General features: G+C 43.1%; 1 protein-coding gene across 10 annotated transcripts in view; it reads right to left on the bottom strand.

Moving 5' to 3' along the window:
• LOC125282344 (thyroid receptor-interacting protein 11-like) overlaps positions 1–24,654 on the bottom strand; it is a 50,730-nt gene that overhangs the window by 15,525 nt on the left and 10,551 nt on the right. For 4 of the 10 annotated variants that reach the window (XM_057312127.1, XM_057312125.1, XM_057312126.1 and 1 more), the window contains exons 2-5: positions 16,026–16,105; positions 2,801–4,108; positions 2,021–2,141; positions 1,223–1,432 (exon numbers count right to left, since the gene is read on the bottom strand). The exons of 1 other annotated variant lie outside the window; for it this stretch is intronic. The gene's annotated coding sequence lies outside the window, so the exon portion shown is untranslated. Of the gene's footprint in view, positions 1–1,222; positions 1,433–2,020; positions 2,142–2,800; positions 4,109–5,635; positions 16,106–24,654 lie in introns of those variants that run through there. 5 more of the 10 variants (XM_057312130.1, XM_057312131.1, XM_057312128.1 and 2 more) reach the window with 4 other exon arrangements.

The raw sequence follows: 24,654 nt of genomic DNA, 5'->3' as shown, positions 1-24,654 counted from the left end.
TTCCTCTGCCTCTGCCCCTCCCCCCCCCAATAAAAGTCAAATCTTTAAAAAAAAAAAAAAAAGCGCTCCCCATGCATCAGCTACTTGACCCTCAGAAGAACTGACTAAGGGGTCACTGGGGAGGGAAAGCTACCAAAAGGCACACCTCGAGCCTCTAAGGAACAGACAGCTTCTTTCTGGGCTTTCGAAAAGGAGCAAAATGGCTGCAGCACATGTTTCCACTTTCGACTCTGGGATTCCCTGAGCCAGTCTGACACGCCACTCACTGAAAGCTGGCGAGTCACAGGAGGCAAGAAAGACACCGAAGACAGGACCGGCTCCTGGATGGCAGCTGGGGACCGCCGTGAGGAAGCACAGCCCTTGGACTAGAAGGGATCCCGCAGGGCCAACCGCAGCACAGGCTGCCCGAGGTGAGACCCACCCTCTGCGTCCTTGATCCTTGGGTTGTGTGAAAACAGAAGTCGGGAGACACCGATCAGCTGAGGTCCCTTAAAGGGGTTCACTGCCCCTTTATTCTGTTTCTGTGATGGTACTGGCTTTCCTGGGCCCTCCTGGTGCCCGCTGCCCGAAGTGGGGAAGCTTCAACTGCCCAAAGTCTTGGGCCCCTGAGATCAAACAGAACGAGCTCCCACGATGGTGGCAGCAAAAAGCCTGTGACCCGCTGCCTCTGCTGGTGCAGCTAGGGGAACATCCCCGGGGGAAAGTGCATGAGACAACGAGACTGGCAGCCAAAATTTTCCCTGCCCCGTTCTACAAGCACATACCTCTCAATACAGGGATTAGCAAATTTACTGTAAATGGCCAGAAAGTATTTTAGTCTTTGCAGGCCAGACAGCCTCTCTTGGAACTACTCAACTCCGCTGTCATGCTGGTAAAGCAGCCATAGAGAAGATGCAGCTAAATGGGAGTGGCTGTGTTGCAATAAAACTTTATTTACGACGATAGCTGAGTGGGCTAAATTTGGCCCGACAGGCCCAGGCTCCAAGAAGCAAAGAAGCATTGTTTATTTTTTATTATTTAAGAAACATATATATTTAAAAAAACCCTTTGGACCAATATAATTATCAAACAAAACAAAACACCTCCACAATATCTTACTGACCCTGTGCTGTTCGCCTTCCTCACTCCTGAGAGAGAACCTTTTTCTTGGAAGGGGTACCTAAGTCTCAATGTACCTTGTTCCCAGGAATAAAAATGTCAGATTTATTCATTATTAACCCACCTACATGACAGCGGGGAGAATCCAAATGTCGGGACCAAGTCGAAACGGTGTCGGGCCGAGAGGAGGCATTTCTCCAGTGCCTTCCACTCACACTGCACACGTTCTGCCACTGCCTTCTGCTCCCGTTCCTTCCACCACACCATGGTCACTGAGGTACAGACGCACCACTGCCCAACAGACCGCAGAGACCCCCCTGAACAAGCACAGGCTCTGTGTAGAGAACAGGGAAGGAACCTGGATTTGGAGGAGCTGCAGCCCATTTGGTCCCAGTTCTGCCACTAACCAGACTCGTCTCCTTTCCTGTGAGTGAGCGCAGTTACACCTGTTCTTGCTCCCTAACAGAGCAGGTGAGGGACCAAATCAGGGAATAGCTGCAAAAGGCCTTTGTGTCATCGCACAATCACCCAGCCGTGTGCACCTCCAGCCTGTACCAAAGACACTAGCAGGATGACAATAAAATCTTCGTTATTGCCAATATGGCAGATGCAGGGGCTCTGGATCTCATAATTCCACGGGCAGGGTTCTTCCACCCATGCAGAGGAAATGTCTACTAGGATTTTTATCCTAAGCCCTGTTTGTAACAGCAAAGGATGAGATGAAAGGCACCCATCCTTCACCAGGGCTCTGGGGACACTAAGTATGTGGCTGACGGGGGCAGCAGGCGCAAGCATCTGGGGACGGGGGCGCGAGACAGACCGTCACTGCATTCCCTCTGAATATATTTTAACATTTCTGAACCAGGCGGGCACCTTCACAGGTGAAACAATTTGGGAAAGAAGAGGCAGAATTTTCATTTACCTTTAATCTCCAGAGGTGGTATCCACCCCAGTCCCAAGATTTAGAATTTGACAATGACATTCTGTCTTCCGTAGAAATGCCTTTATAAGCGGACTGACGCCATGGACGTGAGCGAAATATCCTGAGAGAGAGACAGAGACAAGCTATTGCTCAGTGAGGTGGGATATCATCCCTGCAGAGCACACGCCAGGAGAAAAGCAAATCAGGACACTTCTGCTCCTCCTCCGGGTCAGCGGGTTATTGTGGACTTCATGGGAGAAAGAGTGACTTTCACATTCTCTTCCTTTTTTAAATTTAATTTAAAGCTGCTACCAGCAAAGTAAGTACAATCTATTTAATGATTTAATGGAATTAACGATCTTACAAATAAATTGCCCCTTGGGGCACCCGGGTGGCTGTTGGTTAAGCGTCCGCCTTTGGCTCAGGTCAGGATCTCAGGGTCCTGGGATCAAGCCCTGCATCGGGCTCCCCGCTCAGCTGGGAGCCTGCTTCTCCCTCTGCCTCTGCCCCTCCTGCTCATGGTCTCTCTTTCCAATAAAGAAATAAAATCTTTAAAAATTAAAATAAAATGTCCCATTATTTTACATGGGAAAGACAAGTGTTTTACATCAAAATGTCAGATCTAAATGTTCCTTTTGGAAACGTGCTTTTCATAGCTAGGTGAAAGCTACTCAGGACTCGGCTCAAACTCAGAATTGCGAGATCATGACAAAAATAATATTTTGGGGTCAGGGAATGGGGCAGATAAATGTCAAAACAAACAAAAAAAGTATTTCTTACCGTGTTCCCTTCATCTCCATTCTGTGTGGGTAAGAGCCTCTATGTTTATAAAAAGGCCTCACAGAGCACTGGTGGGAGGGGAAGCCAGGAGTAAACGTTGCCCAATAAATGGACTTGTTTAGCTCCGGAGTGGGGAGCTGGAGCAAAGGAGATGGGAAATAAAAGAGGGGGAAAGGAAGATAAAATCTGTGTTCTAAAGCCTTGCGCTTAACTATTTTAAGAACAAAATTGGAGTAGCATTTAGAAACTTACTGCAGTCCTATTGATTCTGCTACTACACAATTTGAGCTTGTATTTTACATGTCTCTGGCTTTTTATTTTTCGAGGAAATCATTTTTATTGTATGTTACAGAGTATCATCCGCAGCAGACTGATTATTGGGAAAAAACTTTAAAAATGCTCACCACACGCTGTTTGGGAAGCACTCTCCTAGTGGGGCCCAGTCTGGAGATGCCAGCCCAGGCAGAGGAAGAGGCAGGCTGGCTGACATGCTGCCTCGGGCACCCAGTTCCCAAGGCCCCGAGGTGGGTCCCTGCCTCTGCAGCAGTGGTATAGAAAGCTTCCTCAGGAGCCCAGGAGGGAGGCTTCAGGCCTCTGAGCCAGGCCTGGCCCCATCTTCCTAATGCCTGGGTTCATCCTGAGCTCCAAGTAAGATCCACGTCCTTTTTCTCAGGGACCACCACGTTAAACGTTCTTTGCATTTCTTATAGAATCTACCCATAGGCTCCATCTTTAGGGCCAGGATTCCTGGCACACACAAGGACTGTGGTCACTTGGTTAATTTCTCAGTCTGGCTGAGACTGAGTCACCCTCCCACCTCAAATCCTTTCTCTGCCTTGATAGAAAGGACTTGCAGAGCCTAACAGTGTTATTACCGCTTTAATAAAGCCAAAAAAGTAATTCCTTCCTTGAACAGACAATTCACAGTGAAAGATCATATAAATGGCTCTTAAACATACAAAAATGATTTTCAACTTCACCCCCAAAATCAGAGGATTACAAAACAAAATTACTGTAAGATAACATTTTCCCATATCAGATTAACCACAATGAAAAGGTTCATAATACACTATGTTCATGAGGATGTTGCTATAGGAGCACATTCATATGCCTGGAGAGAGTGAACACTGGAACTCTCTCTTTTTAAGCATGAATTCCTAAAACCGCAGGCCTCTGGGCTGACGAGGGGAAGTTGGGAGGGAGGGGGTCACTTGCCTCTGTTAATTTCGGAGGACCTCCTCTCCTTAGACAGTCTTATCAAAATGCTGGATGTAAGGGTCATGCCAGTAGCCAAGGCTTACTGCAAACCTGGAACAGAGGAAAGGAGGCAGATGAATAGAGGTCATTAGGTTCTGGCCCAGTTCTCAGGACCCAGGTCGAGGAGGAAAATCATCTACCTCAAAAGGCCAACAGAGGCACGTTTGGTGCTCCCTTACCAATGTCAACAGACTCGGCCATCCCTCTTGGTGCTCACATACACGGCCCCTCAACCTCCGCACAGTGGCCATTTCTTTCCTCTCTTTACTCATGCGGCTAACTCTTTTTCCAGGACCCTAGAGAGCACATAACCTCACCTCATACCTCACCTAGAAGACCTGCCACCACCTATTCCCTCAGCAAACTCACTGGCCAGAGCCAATCAGACAACTCTGCTCAACCAGAAGTTCTGTGTCCATAGGAAAGGAGATCCAGGATTGTTTTGTGAAACTTACGAATGACTACCTAAGTATTTCCCCCGGCTCTGTATTAGGTACCAGTCCTTCCACATCCCTTAAGCAGGTCATAGTGGGAAAACCAGGAACAAATAAACACAACTGCTACAACCTAGAAAATGCTAGAGTAGCCTGTACTCTCTGGTCTATACAACCGGAAAATGCTATGGTAGCCTAAACTCTCCCTGGTCTACGCTACAAGGAAGCAAAGTTTTGGTGTTCTAAGCCGGGGAGCTGAAGTCCAAATATCCCTGAAGGTCTTCTGTCAAACCTGAGTGGAACTAGCCTTAGGACAACAAGACGTAGGGGAAGGAGCCTGGAACGCTAAGGCCATGCCAAGTCACTGTGGGCCTGGAGTCTGCTCTGCCCCTCATCAGTTATCTTGTGAATTAATATATATGTTTACCATTTATTTATTTTTTAAGGTTTTATTTATTTATTTGAGAGAGAGAGAGAATAACTGAGAGAACACAAACAGGGGAAGTAGCAGAGGGAGAGGGAGAAGCAGACTTCCCACTGAGCAGGGACCCTGATGGGGGGCTCGATCTCAGGACCCTGAGATCATGACCTGAGCCCAAGGTAGCCGCTTAACTGACTGAGCCACCCATGCACCCCTGTGTTTAACATTTCAACCAAATGGAGGTGTACCTGGGTGGCTCCGTCAATTCAGTGGCTACCTTGGGTTTAGGCTCACATCATGATCTCAGGGTCCTGGGATTGAGCCCCGTGTCGGACTCTGTGCTCAGCAGGGAGTCTGCTTCAGGATTCTCCCTCCCTTTGCCCATCCCCCTGCTCACTCTCTAAAATAAATAAATATTTTTTAAAAAGTAATACATAGAGGGAGGGAGGCAAGATGATGGAACAGCAGGGGACCTCAATTCATCTGGTCCCTGTAATTTAGCTAGATAACTATTACGTCTTTCTGGACACGTATGAATTCAATCTGAGATGTACAGAAAGAATTGCTGGAATTCTACAAAGAGAAATGTGACCACTTTTTGCAAAGTAGAAGGTGCGGAGAAATGAATCTGTGGGGACATATGGGAAGATCATCTGCAGGGAGAGGGAGCCTGTGTGAGCCGTCCACAGGAAAGTGACATAACCCCAGAGTGCAAAATCAGACCTTTAGAAATCTGCTCCAAGTGAGAGACGTCCCTGCCTGAAAGGTGCTCAGGTGGCGAGGTGGGGCAGAATCCCAGGTGGGGCAGTGTGGTCTCAGGATCCCTAGGGTCACAGGAAAAACAGGGGTACCTGAGCCAGCAGAGTTCCCAGGCACTGGAGCCGGGAAATCTGTTAGGGTCAGGGAGCAGAGGAGGGGGATTGCCATAAACCTCAAACCGCAGCTTGGTCAGGCAACAGCTATCATGTGGGGGCCCTGCAAAGGACAGAAAAGCCGCGACCCTCCGCCTTCTCCTGGGAGGATCAGTGCAGGCATGCACTGCAGGAGACTGCAGAGTTTGGTATACACAAAAGTGAAGACCCCTTATCCCTGGGGGTTTACTGAAGAGAGGGAACCATGATCTTTCCGCACAGGGACTGGAGATCAGGGCATGACCACTTTTGTTTTCATCCTCTAAAGAGGCCCAGAAAGCCTTCAGGGAACAAAAGCCATACAGACCAACTAGAGGCAGTTTACACTGAGCCTGGCCCCCTGGAAATGGAGGGTACAACTCCCCCCAGGCAAAGACACCTGAGAATCAGCACAGTGGGCCCCCCCCCAGAAAACCATGTGGAAAAACAGGTGAACACCAAGTTTAGAAGCAAGCACTAGGGGAAAACAGTAAATAAAATTCAAAGGTTTTCTCGTGATTTGTTGATCTTTCAGTTTAAAATTTTCCTTTTCTTTTTTCCTTTTCAACTAGTTTCGTATATTATCAACTCTTTGCTTTTAAGTCTTTTTTTAACTTTCATTTTTTTACATTTACATTAGATATATTCTTCCTTTTTGGCTTCTTTTCACTTTATTCAATTTTATGTTTCTGTATATGTATATATACATATACACACACATTGGTGATTTTACATTATTGGGATTTAGTGTCTTTTAACAAACAGACTAAAATATAGCCAAGACCAAGTGGATCACCTGTTTTGAACACCTGGGAGATTATATTCTCTCTTCTCCCCCACCCTTTTTTTTTTTCTTTTTTGGTTTCTGACCTCTTTGGATTTGTCTAGTGTGGATTTTGCTTGGGTCGTGGTTAATATTTTTGATTTTGCTCTCCTGTTCATCCATTCTTCTGTGAGCAAAATAACTAGAAGGAGGAATTCACAACAAAAGAAAGAACCAGAGGCAATACTCTCTGCCACAGATCTAATTGATATGGATATAAGTAAAATATCGGAGCTGGAATTCAGGATAACTATTATAAAGTTATTAGCTGGGCTTGAAAAAAGCATAAAGAGAGTAGAGAATATTAGTGCAGAAATAAAATCTAATCGGGCTGAAATTTAAAATGCTTTAACTGAGATGCAGTCTAAATTGGATGCTCTAACACCTAGGGTAAGTGAGGCAGAAGAGAGAATAAGTGACATAGAAGACAAGTTGATGGAAAGGAAGGAAGCCGAGGGAAAGAGAGAAAAACAATTAATGGACCATGAAGGGAGGCTTCAAGAAATCAGCAATACCATAATGCAAAACAATTACTGGGGTCCCCGAGAACAAAGAAAGAGAGAGAGGGGAGACAGAAGGTATATTTGAGCAAATCATAGCTGAGCATTTCCCTATCCCAGGATGGATACAGGCATACAAGTCCAAGATATAGAGAGGACCCCCCTCAAAATCAATAAAAAGAGATCAACACTCCAACATACAAGAGCGAAGCTTGCGGATTTCAGACATAAAGAGAAAATCCTGAAAGCATCTCGAGACAAGAGGTTCCTAACCTAAAGGGGTAGCAACACTAGGCTGGCAGCAGACCTATCCACAGAGCCCTGGGAAGCCAGAAAGGGCTGGCATGATATATTCAGGGTACTAAATGAGAAAAACATACAGCCAAGAATACTTTATCCAGCAAGGCTGTCATTCAGAATGGAAGGAGGAATAAAGGGCTTCCTGGACAAACAGAAACTGAAAGGACACATGACCACTAAACCAGCCCTGCAAGAAATATTAAAAGGGATCCTCTAAGCGAAGACTGAGCCCAAAAGTAATGTAAACCAGAAAGAAACAGAAACGATCTACAGAAACTGGGACTCTACAGGTACTACAAAGGCACTAAATTCATATCTCTCAATAGTTACTCTGAATGTAAATGGGCTAAATGCTCCAATCAAAAGACACAGGGTATCAGATTGGATAAAAAAGCAAGACCCATTCATATGCTATCTACAAGAGACTCCGACACCTCCAGATTGAAAGTGAGGAGGGTACAGATCCATTTATGATGCTAATGGACTTCAAAAGAAAGCTGGGGTAGCAATGCTCACATCAGACAAATTAGATTTTAAACCAAAGACTATAGTAAGGCAGGAAGAGGGATGTTATATCATACTTAAAGGGTCCACCCAATAAGAAGATCTAACAATTATAAATATTTATGCTCCTAACATATGCGCAGCCAATTATATAAGTCAATTAAAAACCAAATTAAAGAAACACATTGATGATAATACAATAATCATAGGGGACTTCAACACCCCACTCACAGCAATGGACAGATCATCTAAGCAGATGATCAACAAGGAAACAAGGGCTCTGAATGACACGCTGTACCAGATGGACTTCATGGATATATACAGAGCATTCCATCCTAAAGCAAAAGAACACACATTCTTCTCCAGTGCACATGGAACATTCTCGAAAACAGATCACACTGGGTCACAAATCAGGTCCCAACCAATACCAAAAGACTGGGATTATTCCCTGCATATTTTCAGACCACAATGCTTTGAAACTGGAACTCAGGCACAAGAGGAAATTTAGAAGGAACACCAACACTCAGAAGCTAAAGAGCATCCTACTAAAGAATGAATGGGTCAACCAGGAAATTAAAGAAGAATTTTAAAAAATTCGAGGCAACTGGGTGACTCAGTCGTTAACTGTCTGCCTTCGGCTCAGGGCATGATTCCAGGGTCCTGGGATCAAGCCCCACATTGGGCTCCCTGCTTCTCTGAGAGCCTGCTTCTTCCTCTCCCACTCCCCCTGCGTGTGTTCCCTCTCTCGCTGGCTGTCTCTCTCTCTGTCAAATAAATAAATAAAATCTTAAAAAAAAAAGAATTAAAAAAATTCTTACCGAATGCAAATGAAAACGCAGCTACTCAAAACCTTTGAGATACAGCAAAAGCAGTCCTAAGAGGAAAGTACATAGCAATACAAGCCTTTCTCAAAAAAAAATTAGAAAAGTATCAAATACACAAGCTAACCTTACACCTAAAGAAGCTAGAGAAAGGACAGCAAATAAAGCCTAGACCAAGCAGGAGAACGGACATTATAAAAAGCAGAGCAGAAATCAATGAAATCGAAACCAGAAGAACAGTAGAACAGATCAATGAACCTAGAGCTGGTTCTTTGAAATTATTAATAAGACTGATGAACCTCTAGCCAGACTTATCCAAAAGAAAGGGGAAAGGACCCAAAATAATAATATCATGAATGAAAGAGGAGAGATCACAACCAACACCAAGGAAATACAAACAATCTTAAGAACATATTATGAGCAGCTATATGACAACAAATGAGGCAATCTGGAAGAAACGGATGCGTTCCTGGAAACTTACAAACTACCAAAACTAAATCAGGAAGAAACAGAAAATCTGAACAGACCCATAACCAGCAAGGCAATAGAAGCAGTGATAGAAATATCCCAACACACAAGAGTCCAGGGCCAGATGGTTTCCCAAGGGAATTCTACCAAACATTTAAAGAAAAACTCATACCTATTCTTCTGAGGCTGTTTCAAAAAATAGAAATGGAAGGGAAACTTCCAAACTTGTTCTATAAGGCCAGCATTACCTTGATCCCAAAACCAGACAAAGACCCCATGGGTTTAAAAATTCTCACCAACATACTATCCCGTAGGATACAACAGTACGTTAAAAGAAGGATTCACCATGACCAAGTGGGATTTATTCCTGTGCTGCAAGGGTGGCTCAACATTCGCAAATCAAATCAACATGATACATCACATTAATAAAAGAAAGGACAAGATGCATACGGTCCTCTCAATTGATGCAGAAAAAGCATTGGACGAAATGCATCATCCTTTCTTGATTAAAATTCTCCACAGTGTTGGGGTAGAGGGAACATACCTCAGTAACATAAAAGACATCTACGAAAAGCCCACAGCGAGTATCACTCTCCATGGGGAAAAACTGAGAGCTTTTCCCCTAAGGTCAGGAACACGACAGGGATGCCCACTCTCACCACAGTTGCTCAAATAGAAGTCCTAGCCTCAGCAATCAGACAACAAAAAGAAATAAAAGGCCTCCAAATGGGCAAAGAAGTCAAACAATCACTCTTTGCAGATGACACAATACTTTATGTGGAAAACCCAAACGACTCCACCCCAAAATAGTTAGGACTCATACAAGAATTCAGCAACACGGCAGGATATAAAATCACCGCACAGAAATCAGTTGCATTTCTATACACTAACAATGAGACAGAAGAAAGAGAAATGAAGGAATCGATCCCATTTACAATTGCACCAAAACCCATAAGATACCTAAGAATATACCTAACCAGAGAGGTCAAGGATCTGTATTCCAAAATCTACAGAACACTTATGAAAGAAATTGAGGAAGACACAAAGAAACGGAAAAATGTTCCATGCTCATGGATTGGAAGAATATTGTTAAAATGTCTATGCTACACAGAGTAATCTATACATTCAATGCAATCCCTATGAAAAAACCATCAACTTTTTCACAAAGCTGTAACAAATAATCCTAAGATTTGTATGGAACCAGAAAAGACCCCAAAGAGCCAAAGGAATGTTGAAAAAGAAAACCAAAGCTGGGGGCATCACAATGTCAGACTTCAAGCTCCATTACAAAGCTGTAACCATCAAGACAGCATGGTACTGGCACAAAAACAGACACATGGATCAATGGAACAGAACAGAGAACCCAGACATGGACCCTCAACTCTATGGTCAACTGATCCTAGACAAAGCAGGAAAGAAATCCAATGGAAAAAGGAGAGCCTCTTCAATAAATGGTGCTGGGAAAATTGGACAGCTACATGAAAAAGAATGAAACTTGACCACTCTCTCACACCATACACAAAGATAAACTCAAAATGGATGAAAGACCTTAATGTGAGACAGGAATCCCACAAAATCCTAGAGAACATAGGCAGCAAGCTCTTCCACCTCAGCCGCAGCAACTTCTTGCTAGACACATCTCCAAAGGCAAGGCAAGCAAAAGCAAAAATGAACTATTGGGACTTCATCAAGATAAAAAGCTTCCACACAGCAAAGGAATCAGTCAACAAAACTAAAAGGCAACCCACAGAACGGGAAAAGATATTTGCAAATGTCTTATCAGATAAAGGGCTAGTATCCAAGATCTATAAAGAACTTATCAAACTCAAAACTCAAAAAATAATCCAGAAACGGGCAGAAGACATGTACAGGTATTTCTCCAAAGAAGACACACAAATGACCAACAGACACATGAAAACCTGCTCCATATCATTTGGCATCAGGGAAATACAAATCAAAACCACAATGAGATAAAACTTCATACCAGTAAGAATGGTTTAAATTCACAAGACAGGAAACAAATGTTGGCAAGGATGAGGATAAAGGTGAACACTTTTACACTGTTGGTGGGAAGGCAAACTGGTGCAGCCACTCTGGAAAACAGTATGGAGGTTCCTCAAGAAGTTAAAGATAGAGCTACCTTGGGATGCCTGGGTGGCTCAGTCAGTTGAGCATCTGCCTTTGGCTCGGGTCACGATCCCAGACTCCTGGGATCACGTCCCGCGTCGGGCTCCTTGCTCAGCGGGGAGCCACCTTCTCCCTCTGCCTCCCATTCCCCCTGCTTGTGCTCTCTCTCTCTGACAAATAAATAAAATCTTAAAAAAAAAAAAAAGAGCTACCCTACAACCCAGCAATTGTACTACTAGGTATTTACCCCAAAGATACAAATGTAGTGACCCGAAGGGGCACGTGCACCCCAATGTTCACATCAGCAATGTCCACAACAGCCAAACTGTGGAAAGAGCCAAGATGGCCATCGATAGATGAATGGAAAAAGATGTGGTATTACCATCTATACCACATCTATACCATGTGGAATATTACCCAGCCAACAGAAAGGATGAAAATTTACCATTTACATCCACGTGGATAGAACTGGAGGGTATTATGCTGAGCGAAGTACACTAACCAGTCAGTAAGACAAAGTCAATTATCATATGGTTTCACTCATATGTGGAATATAAGAAACAGGCCAGAGGACCTAGGGGAAGGGAGGGAAAACAGACTGGGAAGACATCAGAGATGGAGAAAAACCATAGGAGACTCTTAACTCTAGCAAACAAACTGAGGATTGCCGGAGGGGAGGTGGGTGTGGGGGTGACATAATTCGGTGATGGGCATTAAGGAGGGCACGTGATATGATGAGCACTGGGTGTTACACAAAACTGACAAACTACTGAACACTACATCTGAATCTATGGATGTACTGTAAGTTGGCTAATTGAATTTACATTTTAAAAAAAGTAATAAATAAACCAAATGGAGTTGGTTTTCTGTTATTTACACCCTGAAACATCCTAAATGATATCCTGAGCGCATCAGCTCATTTCCACTTGCTTGAGGAGTAAGCTGAAAGGGGTAGGGTGTGGGTGTGGGGGTGTGTGTGTGTATGATGTCACCCAGCTGGGTTCTGAGCTCCCAGAAGCAGATAGATATTCTATTTTCTCTTTATATCCACTGACAAGGCTTACTGCTCTCTTGACTACAGTCGGTGCAAATCCTGTACAAACATGTCCCCCCCCAGTCTCCCACGTCCATGTTCCCACATCCACAGACACCCATAAGGAAGCACATACCTTCGGCTACTCAAGGCAGCAACTCAACACAGAAACACACAAAGTACGCACTAAGGGACACAATTACCTGCAAGCCCAGATTGTCAAGGAAAGCTGACCTATAGAGTTTTACAAGGGTGAACAGGCTCAGTTGTCTAAAATGGTGCTTTTCAAACAATGAATTGTGACCCATCCATGTCATAAAATCAATGTAATAGTTTGCAAATCACCGTCTTAGAAAATACAGTCAACTAGAGTAAACTAGAAAAAATCAGTATGGACTACATACTGTAAGAGTTAAAGACTGTTTCAGGAAGCTTTGGTCGAAGTATGTGTTCTGGGTATAAGTGTCATGAAAAATCTGTTCTCCAAACAAACAAAACAAAACAAACTCTTCAAGAAAGAAAGCAAACTGATGGTTGCCAGAGGTAAAGGGGGGGGGGGCGAAATTGGTGAAGGGGATTAAGAGTTACAATCTTCCACTTATATAAATAACTCACAAAGATGAAAAGTACAATGTCTGGAATATGGTCAAATAAAATTGTAACAATGCCCTACTGTGTGACATATAGTGACTATACTTAATCGTGGTGAGCGCTGTGTAATGTATACAGACTTGTCAAATCACTATGCTGCACACCTGAAACTGATATAACATTGTATAGATGGATTACTTCAATAATTAAAACAGAGACAATTGCTCTCTGTTGGTGCTTTGAGGAGCACCGTCCTCAAAGGCATCATCTAGTGCCATCTAGTGGTAAAAGCCACATCTGCAGTTGAAGCAAGAACCACAGACCAGTGATGAGAACAGTCCTCAAACATGGATGTCTGGTTGGAAGGAACATTCCAAATGACTGGCCAACCCTGACATCCGGTGCCAGAACCCTTCAACAACACCAAGCCACTCCCTGAGCACGCCCCACAAAGAAGGCACTCGCTCCACCACTCAGCGGCTCTACCTGCTGAAAAGCTGACCAAGCTGCCTTCCTCTAGGAGCTCCTCCCTGTACTTCCTACTGCCCTCTCCTGGATGACAAGGAGCAGCTGCTGCATTCGCCCTCAGTTTAACACTATGGATCCAGTTCAAGCAATACCTGTCCAGTGTCTGCTAAGTGCCAGGCATTGGGGATACCGTGGGGAGCCCGGGAAGAGCAGACACAAAGAGACATAAGAGCTTATGCCAGATGAAGGACAACAGCATGGGGGATGGAAGGACCTGCACTAGAGAAGGTAAAAGGGAGGCCTCCCTGAAAAGGGAAGGCCACGTGGAGCCCCACAGAATCGGAGAGAGCTGTGCAAAAGGCATTCCAGACAGGACACACAACAGATAGAAATGCTCTGGGGCAGGAAGCGCCTTGGAATGTTCCAGTAGCAGAAGGCAGGCAGGGAGGCTGAAGAACAGCAGAGAAACAGGAGAAACATCAGAGATTTCTGGGGTGCATGGGTGTGTATGTGTATGTGTGTGTTTTAACTTCTCTTTGTTTTAGAATGTTTCTACACTAACCATATGCCGTATTTCATTCTAAGACACCATCAATTGTAAGACAGAAAAAAGAAGAAACACTGCCAGTTAGTCAGTGTTTTTCTTATTGCTTAGAATTCTAATTTTGTGTTTATGAAAAAGCCCTTTTAGACTTATTTGAACAGAATGAAAGGAAAAAGATGAGTGACATGGGTTGGTTAGGTCTTCCCTTTCAGGATATCTGGGAGTTTCCACACAGCATTGACCTTCGTGCAGCCAAGCACACTGGCGAGGCTGCGCTTCTGAAGAGATCGCCATCATCGGCTCTGAGATTTCTTTCCAAGCTCCTGACCCTCCAGGTGTAGGCTGTGTTACTGAGTCTTTCTTGGTCTGATCAGAAGGTATCGATGGATGGTTCTCGAACAGCAATTAGAATTTGTGCCCCTTCTTCAAATGGCCCCTAGATGGTACGTGGACTGAAGCAGCCAGGGGCTGTGAGTGCAGCGGTCCAACCACTCCACGAGGAAGACTGAGCACGTCCATGTGCACACGTAATGACAACTCTAACACGATGCTCCAGTGACTGCAGGACACACCAGGAAGAAATCAGGGGTGCCTGGGTGGCACAGTCTGGTGGGCAGCCGACCCCTGGTTGTGGCTCAGATTGTGATCTCAGACTCTTGAGACTGAGGCCCATGTCTGGCTCTGCAATGGGCGTGGAGCCTGCTTGGGATCTTTCTCTCTCCCCTGCCCTCCCCACCACTGCTCACACGTGTTCTCTCTCTCTCTCTCTCTCTCTCTCTCTCAAAAAGTTAAATAAATAAATAGATATTGAAATAAAATGCCAAGAATGAAAAATATCAGATTTAGAAAGACCTTTTAACAGTGTTCATTCAATCCACGATTGTCCTGAAATTTTCATGACATTCACCATGCACCTGCTCCATTTAATATTCCTTTATTTTACATTTTTTAAATATTTTATTTATTTATTTGAGAGACTGAGAACAAGCAAGAACGACAGCACAAGCAGGGGGAGTGGCAGAGGGAGAGGAAAAGGGAGAAGCGTGCGGGGAACCCGACATGCAGCTCAATCCCAGGACCCCGAGATCATGACCCAAGCCAAAGGCAGATGCTCAACCTACTGAGCCACACAGGGGCCCCTCAACAGTCCTTTAGATCAACTCACTTCTTTTAGCACCCAGGTGTGACGTGCTACCTAATATTTTCTTCTAACACACCCTGTAATCAATACCTTTGAAAATGTAACACATCTACCGGGGTGCCACCTAAAGTCACCTCACATTCCTCCCGTGGGAAACGCGGATCTGGTCCAGCCACCCGTTCATTCAAGAAGCACTGACTGACTTTGCCCTATCGGCAGGAGTGTCACCTGCAACAGTGGGAACTTGCCAGGAGAGGTGTGACATGCCCTCCAGCGGGCAGTTCTTCGTCTGAGGGAATGGGAAGGGGCCCTCCCCGCTCTCCCAGCCAGTGAGGGTCGAGGCTGGGGCTGCTTCATTTCACTTCTAATCAACAGTGCTGAGTGCTGACTCCAGTGCCAGGCATTACTCCGCATGCTGGACAAACAGGAACACGTACAACCCTCGGAAGCAGCCTATGTGGAAGGCACCGCTTTACAGACAGAGGTCAAGGCTGTTTCCTCAAGCTGTGCAACCTTGCAGGAAACTTCATTCTATTGCTTTTCAAACCTACTTACCCACTTGGACTGCCATCCCTCCCCCAACACTTCAGTTGCGCAAACGGTGTCTGTGTGGATGTGTGTGTGTATTTATACGCAGGGTACGTACATATATACGTACCTACGATGTATATTTATGCAATTGCAAAAATCAATCCGATACTCTTCGCATCGGTTTTCAAGTTTGGAATGTTAACTGCAGGCTGCATACTGGCCTGTAAGATATTGCTCTACCTCTCATTTTTATCGTTGTTCTTTTGCATGGACTAGTCTCAGTGTTTGGTTTCTATTTCTTGTTGGTTTCGTTCTTGGTTATAAATGGAAGGCAGGAAGCAAAGTCTTAAGGGCAATAAACTTTGTACCTACACAGACTTTGAGTCTGTTTTCCTTCTTGTGAGCGCCGTTGCTTTCCTCAGCGGATCCGCAAGGCCTAAAGTGTTAATCACCTAAGGAAAATACAAAACAAAAACAAAGAGTTTTGTCAGAGTTTATCACTGACTCAATCTCTTCATAATTAATTGGCCTGTTTAAAACATCCGGTGGAAAAAAGACAGTCTCTTCAATAAATGGTGCTGGGAAAATTGGACAGCTACATGCAAAAGAATGAAACTTGACCACTCTCTCACACCATACACAAAGATAAACTCCAAATGGATGAAAGACCTCGATGTGAGACAGGAATCCATCAAAATCCTAGAGGAGAACATAGGCAGCAACCTCTACGACATCGGCCAAAGCAACCTTTTTCATGACACACCTCGGAAGACAAGAGAAACAAAAGATAAAATGAACTTGTGGGGCTTCATCAAGATAAAAAGCTTCTGCACAGCCAAGGAAACAGTCAAAAAAACTAAGAGGCAGCCCACGGAATGGGAGAATATATTTGCAAATGGCGCTACAGATAAAAGACTGGTATCCAAGATCTACAAAGAACTTCTCAAACTCAATATGCGAGAAACAAATAAACAAATCACAAAATGGGCAGAAGATATGAACAGACACTTTTCCAATGATGACATACAAATGGCTAACAGACACATGAAAAAATGTTCAAAATCATTAGCCATCAGGGAAATTCAAATCAAAACCACACTAAGATACCACCTTATGCCAGTGAGAATAGCAAAAATTGACAAGGCAAGAAACAACAATTGCTGGAGAGGATGTGGAGAAAGGGGATCCCTCCTACATTGCTGGTGGGAATGCAAGTTGGTACAGCCACTCTGGAAAACAGTGTGGAGGTCCCTTAGAAAGTTAAAAATTGAGCTACCCTATGACCCAGCCATTGCACTACTGGGTATTTACCACAAAGATACAGAAGTAGTGAAGAGAAGGGCCATATGCACCCCAATGTTCACAGCAACATTGTCCACAATAGCTAAATCATGGAAGGAACCGAGATGTCCTTCAACAGATGACTGGATTAAGAAGTTGTGGTCCATATATACAATGGAATATTACTCAGCTATCAGAAAGAACGAGTTCTCAACATTTGCTGCAACATGGACGGCACTGGAGGAGATAATGCTAAGTGAAATAAGTCAAGCAGAGAAAGACAATTATCATGATTTCTCTCATCTATGGAATAGAAGAACTAGGAAGATCGGTAGGGGAAGAAAGGGATAAAAAAAGAGGGGTAATCAGAAGGGGGAATCAAGCATGAGAGACTATGGACTATGAGAAACAAACTGAGGGCTTCAGAGGGGAGGGGGTGGGGGAATGGGATAGACTGGTGATGGGTAGTAAGGAGGGCACGTATAGCATGGTGCACTGGGTGTTATACGCAACTAATGAATCATCGAACTTTACATCAGAAACCAGGGATGTACTGTATGGTGACTAACATAACATAATAAAAAAAAATTAAGAAAAAAAACAAAACGGGCGCCTGGATGGCTCAGTCAATTGAGTGTCCGACTCTTGATTTCAGCTCAGGTCATGATCTCAGTGTTCAGGCTCCAAGCTCAGTGCAGACTCTGCTTGTCCCTCTCCCTCTCTCCTTCCCGCCCACTCTGTCTTTCTGTCTCTGTGTCTCTCTCAAATAAATAAATAAATAAATAAATAAATAAATAAAATATTGAAAAGAAAAAACAACGCTGTGCCTCAATTAACTAAGACTCATAGGCTAACGTTTCCTCCCAATGGAAGCTACTGGGATTGCCTTCTGGCTTCATCTAACAGCCAATTACTTCACAAGGATTAACAGGATATAAAATCTACTCTCTCTGTTGTAAGGAGTCCCTGAATAGTGGGCAAGACGTTAATGGAAAATGAACCAACATTCACAAGAGGGTGAAATAAGGAGAAGTCAATCAGAAAGTTCCGCGGTACAATGTCTCATACCTGACTTAAACAAACAAACAATAAAAAAAAACAGTTAATACAGAATAGAATAATAGGATACCATGGACCTGAATAATGCTAACATACTTCTGGAAAAAATAAAACACTTAAGAACATGTATTCTGAATATTTTCTCCCAGCCTGTCTTGCCTGCTCATGTTCTTAGTGTATCTATTTTTCCTTTGTAATTAGTGCTTTTTATGTTCTGTATACAAAACATTTGCCTACCCCAAGGTCATCAAGATACTCTCCCATGTTTTCATACAAAAGTTTTATGGTTCTAGCTTTTCTGTTTTTCAAGATTTATTTGATAGAGAGAGTGTGCACAGGGGAAGGGCCAAAAGTAAAGAATCTCAAGCAGACTCCTCACTGAGCGTGGAGGCTGACACAGGGCTTGATTCGACACGGGGCTTGATCTCATGACCCTGAGATCATGACCTGAGCCAAAATCAAGAGTTGGACTCAAGTGACTGAGCCACCCAGGCGCCCCCTGGTTCAGCTTTTATATTTAGGTTTAGGATCCATTCCAAATTAATGTGTGTGTGTCAGAACAAGGTACGGGTCAAGCTCCATTTTCTTTCCACCTGAATATCCAGTTCAAACAGAATAATTCATTAAAAAGACTTCCTTTCCCTCACTGAACTGACTTGACACTCTGGGCAAAAATCAATCAACAGTACTTGTGTTTGGTCTATTTTTGGACTCTCTATTCTGTTCATTGATCTATCTTTATGCCGAAGACTTTGATTACTGTGGCTTTGCTATAAGTCTTAAAATTCAGCAGGAATAAGCATTCTTCAACTGTGTTCTTTTGAAGACTATTTTGGCTATTCCAGACCCTTTGCCTTTCCATATACATTTTAGAATCAATCTGGTCATTTCTTCTAAAAAAGATGGCTACAAGTTTGACTGGGATTGCATTGTTTGCATGAATCAAGTGGTGGAGAACAGAAATCCTGATGACAGCAAATCTTCCGATGCATAAACAAAGCATATCTCCCATTTATTTCAGTCTTCTTGAATTCTTCCCAACAATGTTTTATTTTTTCTGTGTAAAGGTGTTTCATGTCTTTCTTGAGACTTATTCCTAGCCAGTTTGGTTTTCTGCTGTTGTTTTCGTTTTCTAAGTAGGTTCCACACCCAGCATGGAGACCAATGCAGGCCTTGAACTCACAACCCTGAGTTCAAGACCTGAGCTGAGATCAAAAGTCACATGATTCATCGACTGAGCCACCCAGTCACCCCAAAAACTTTACATTTTTTTTTAAAGATTTTATTTATTTATTCGACAGAGACAGAGACAGCTAGCGAGAGAGGGAACACAAGCAGGGGGAGTGGGAGAGGAAGAAGCAGGCTCATAGCGGAGGAGCCTGATGTGGGGCTCGATCCCAGACGCCGGGATCACGCCCCGAGCCGAAGGCAGACGCTTAACCGCTGTGCCACCCAGGCACCCCCACTTTACATTTTTTGATGCTACTGTAAATATTTTAAATTTTCATTTTCTTATACATGTATATTTACAATACATCTACGTGACAAAGAATTCCTATTCAGAATATATCATAAATTCCAATAAGTCAAAACCAAAAACAACAGGAACAGCAAAAATGGGCAAAAGACTTGAACTGACAGTTCACAAAAGATGTACGAATGCCCAATAAACACACAAAAAGGTGCCTAAGATCATTTGTCACCAGGGAAATGTAATGTGAAACCATAATGAGATGCTATCTCACCCTCACTGACAGCACAGAATGTCAACGAGGATGCTGAGCAACTGGGGTGTTACTATATTGCTGGTGGGAAGTGTAAACTGATAAACCACTCTGGAAATTAGTCTAGCAGTTCAATATATCCCCACCCTGTGACTAAGCAATCCCATGAAGCAATTTTGAGAGAAATCTAAGACTTCTATAAGAATGTTTATTATAGCCTATTCATAATGACCAAATTATTGGAAACAACAAAATGTCTAATCATCAGTTGAACAGATGAACAAATTGTGGTATAGGCACACTACATACAAAGGAACAAACTATTTTACACTGACAAAGACTCTCTCCTTGACCAAACTCTAGCCAGATTCCTCTGAACCCCCTTCTCGACAAGGCCTCAACCTTGGCTTATCATATGCAGACTGGGCCAAACACTAACATAGTTTCTAACAGCTCAAGACCCCAGCCCTAGGACAACGCCAGTCCCCCTTAGTCCATGACTGAGAAAACTCAAGGCATCTACTGTTTGCTCAGCCAACACTGAAAAGTCTGGCTCCTGTCTCCCAGTGAGTAAATGCAGGTGGTTTCACATGGAACAACGCCTTTCTCACTTTTTGTAATCTTTTACTTCTCTGACTTTATTCATACCTGGCCTTACTCCCTCATTCTCTCTTTAAAATGCCCTCTGTACAAACTGAGTTTGAGTTGAATTCATGCTGGACTCTTTTCCTGACTGCAGGAGTTATTGCTGATTAAAATCTGTCCTCACCACTTAAACTAGGATCTGGCTTTGTTTATCTTTGATAAGTGAACACAACATGGATAAATCTCAAAGAACACACTGAGTGGAAGAAGACAAAAGAATACATACCATTCAATTCCATTTACACGACCTACAAGATAAGGCAAATCTAATCTACCACAGATTCTGAAATCAGAAAATGACCAGTGGAGGTAAAGAGCCTAACTAGAAAGAGATACAAAGGAAACTTCTGGAGTTTCATATACAGTTCATATTTGTTTTTGGTGGTGGGGCACAGATATACAGTTGACACTTGAACAACACAGGGGTTAAGGGTGCTGACACCTGTGCAGTCCAAAATTTTCATTTAACTTTCAACTCCCCAAAAACTTCACTACTAATTGCCTACTGTTGACCAGAAGCCTTACTGATAACATAAACAGTCCATTCACATATATTTTGTATGTTAGATGTATTATATATTGTATTCCTTCAACAAACTACACTAAAGAAAATATTGTGAAAATCATAAAGAAAATATGTTTACAGTACTGTACTATATTTATCAAAAAATCTGCATAGAAGTGGACCCATGCAATTCAAACCCATGTTGTTCAAGAGTCAACTGTATACATTTCTTAAAATGCTCATCAAACTGAATAATAAGACCTGAGCATTTCATTTTACAAATTATCTCCTTTTCTCCCTTGCCCTCCCACCTCCATTTGCTTTCTTCCCTTTCACCTCTGTCTCTTAAGAATACTTGAGGTAATTTTTTTCTTTTTCTTTTCTCTCTTTTTTTTTAATAGGCTACACACCCAGCATGGAGACCAACGTGGGGCTTGAACTCAAACCCTGAGATTAAGCCATTCAATCCGACTGAACCACCCAGGCACCCCGACCTAGGGAAATTATAAAGGAAAAAAAAAAAAAAAAAGAGCCAAGAGAGATGTAGCTGACCCTCCAAATTCCCCTTTCAATATCCACCTACCCCTTCTTCCTTACTAAGAGGACCCCAATTTTGTTCAAGGTATCAATCTGCCCTGTGAGAAATTCTCCCCTCTCACACGTTCCTGCACCTAGAGGTAGGGCCACATGCTTAGTTCTGGCCAATGACATGTATGTTGAAGTCTACACCACAGGCTTCCTGAAAAGCTATTGCTTTCACAGACTTACACACATACCTTTGGTCAGTGTCCCTTTCTTTTCTTCCTTCCTGCAGTATAGCTGCTCAAATGAACTAAGAAAAGGGTGTTATTCCCTAGTACAAACCTATTCTTACTCTGAGAAGCAAGCTGTGGGAGCTCTCAATCAATTCACAACTAAGTAACTTTGCAAGTCAAAATGTTCATGCATCAAAATGAAAAAAACAAATTCCAACTGGAAGTGAAGAAGACAGACACATGGCTGTGTTAAAATATATATAACAATTTAGTATCTAAGTGATGTTTCAAATCCATGGGGGATATAGACCATCACTAGATGTTGTAGGGACCAAAACTGCTACCTTATAACATACAGAATAATAAAAATAGATGAATGGTCTAAGCAGTAGGAGCCCAAACCATAAAAGTGCTAAAAGAAAATGTAGTGATTGAAAATGGTCTTTTAAAGCATTATCCAAAGCCACAAGCCATAAAGTTAGACTGTGAGATTTGGCACCATAAAGATTCAGAATGAAACGTATCATGAAATGTATGGTACAAGCTAAACTGAAAGGCAACAGTTTGAGAGAAAATACTGCAACAAATACAGAGGCAAAGGACTACTATCCTACATATAAAAAGTTCTTACAAATCAATAATAAAAATATAAATACCCAAACAAAAAGACAACAACCCAGTAGGAAAATGATAAGGAGAGAAGGCTCATGTGAAAAAAGTATCACTGACAGTGACCAACTAAAAATGCTCAGTCTTACTACTGATTATAAAAATATAAATTTAAGGGGCACTTGGGTGGCTCAATCGGTTAAGCATCTGACTCTTGATTTTGACTCAGGTCATGATCTCGGGATTGTGGGATCCAGCCCCAGTCAGGTTCTGTGCTCAGTGTGGAATCTGCTTGAGATTGTCTCTCTCCCTCTCCCTCTGGCCCTCCCCTGTGTTCACTCGTGAACAAGTAACTCTTTAAAATATATATTTGTATATGTATAAATATATATTTATATATATAAATTTAAACACATATACAAAATAAATATGTATATATAATAAATATATATTTAGATTTAAATATAAAACAGAAATATATATATATATATATATATATATATATATAAAAATTTAAAACAGGCATTATCTTCCCCCCCACCCCCGCATGTTGACAAAAAATTTAAGAGACTGAGAAATACTCTGTGATTAGCATCTTATTTACCATAGGTCAAAACAGAAACTGACATAATCACTCTTGAGGATCATTTTGCAGAAGCTCTTACCCTGAAATCCATCTCACTGGAAAACTCAAACACACATGCAAAAATATGTTCATCACAGCCCGATCTTAATAGCAAAATCATAGCCACCCAAATGACAAACAGAAGAATCATCACGTAAAGTACAACCACACTGTGGAATACAATTCAGCCATTAAAAAACACAAAAAACACTGTATGCACAGTATATTCAAATTAGGCTGAGTGGGAGAAATGTATTTACTTTTGTCATTTAAAAAGTTAATCCTTAAGGAGGGCCAGGTTGGCTCAGTCAGGAGAGCATGTGACTCTTGACAGGATTGTGATTTCCAGGGGCGCCTGGGTGGCTCAGTCCTTAAGCGTCTGCCTTCGGCTCAGGGCCTGATCCCTCCCTTGTGGGATCGAGCCCCACATCAGGCTCTTCCTCTGGAAGCCTGCTTCTTCCTCTCCCACTCCCCCTGCTTGTGTTCCCTCTCTCGCTGGCTATCTGTCAAATAAATAAATAAAATCTTTAAAAAAAAAATTGTGATTTCCAGCCCCATGCTGTGTGTAGAGATTACTTAAACATTAAATCTTAAAAAAAAAAAAAAAAACTTAACCATTAAAAGAAAAAAAATTAGTATTCTAGATCTCAGACCACTGTTTTTCACAAATACTTGCCAAAATTTAATTTGTTCCTTATGGGAAAAATGGGGTGAGGGGACAAAAAACCCAGAAAATCCATGATTTATTTGACTTTCCCGATGAGCACGTTTGGCTGCCAATTTGTCCTCACCAGAATATTTTCATTCTAAACTGACATGTCTTCTCTGGGGAGGGAAAGCACCAATCCCCACCATCAGAATATTTCAGATCAAAAGTTCAACCCTGCTCTCTGGGCAGAGCCAGGAAGATGCCATCAGTGAGCTGGAAAGGCCTAGCTAAGCCTTCCAGAAAATGCTACCTCTCCCAAGAGGTGATCCTCTGACCCACTTGCACCTCAAGAGTGACTTTTTTTGATGCAGTTGAAATCAGGTTAACTTCTGGAATTCTCACAATAGAATCTCAGTCTTCCAGCCCCTGGCCTGCTTTCTAAAACACACAGACCACTCAAAACCAGGGAAACAGAACATGGCAATTTTGAGTCCTCATCAGGAAATAGAACCTTGAGCATCTACATTCAGTTCCTCGTCACTCTGCTGGCTGAGGAATACTTCCTAGGGGTCTACAAGGCACGTGGCCCTGAGACACACACGGTCCCTCTTGGCACCATGATTCTCACGGGGGAGACAAACATTACACAAGATGTCTCCATTGCGATGGGGCTGACTGCCACGAAGAAGATACATAGAGAACAGATAATGGGCTGGACCTTGTCTGCAGGTGTCAGGGGCCGCTGGAGGGAGCCGCATCCAACATGAGCCAGAAGGCTGGGGACCTTCTTTCACTCATCGGCCTCACCCACATCCAATCTGTCAGCACATCCCATCAGCTTTTTCTTCAACATGTACCCAGAACCTGGTCTGTGTTCATCACTTCCACCCCTACCATCCTGATCCAAGCCGGCAGCATCATGTCTTGGAATATTCCAGTAGCCGACTAATTGATCTCCCTGCTTCCACCCTCACTGTTCTCAACAGAGAAGCTGAAGTGATCCCATAAAACCCAAGTCAGGTCACCTCACTCTTCACTTCAAAATCCCCCAGTGGCCACCACCCCAGGTCCCTAAGACCCCATCTGCTATCTCCTCCTTCTCCCTCACTCTGGCCTCGTCGTTCCTGGAACAAGTCAGCCCAGCTCTCT

The sequence above is a fragment of the Ursus arctos genome, unplaced genomic scaffold (assembly GCF_023065955.2).
Source record: "Ursus arctos isolate Adak ecotype North America unplaced genomic scaffold, UrsArc2.0 scaffold_143, whole genome shotgun sequence".
NCBI classification, from domain to species: domain Eukaryota; kingdom Metazoa; phylum Chordata; class Mammalia; order Carnivora; family Ursidae; genus Ursus; species Ursus arctos.
This window is presented reverse-complemented; position numbering and strand designations above follow the sequence as displayed.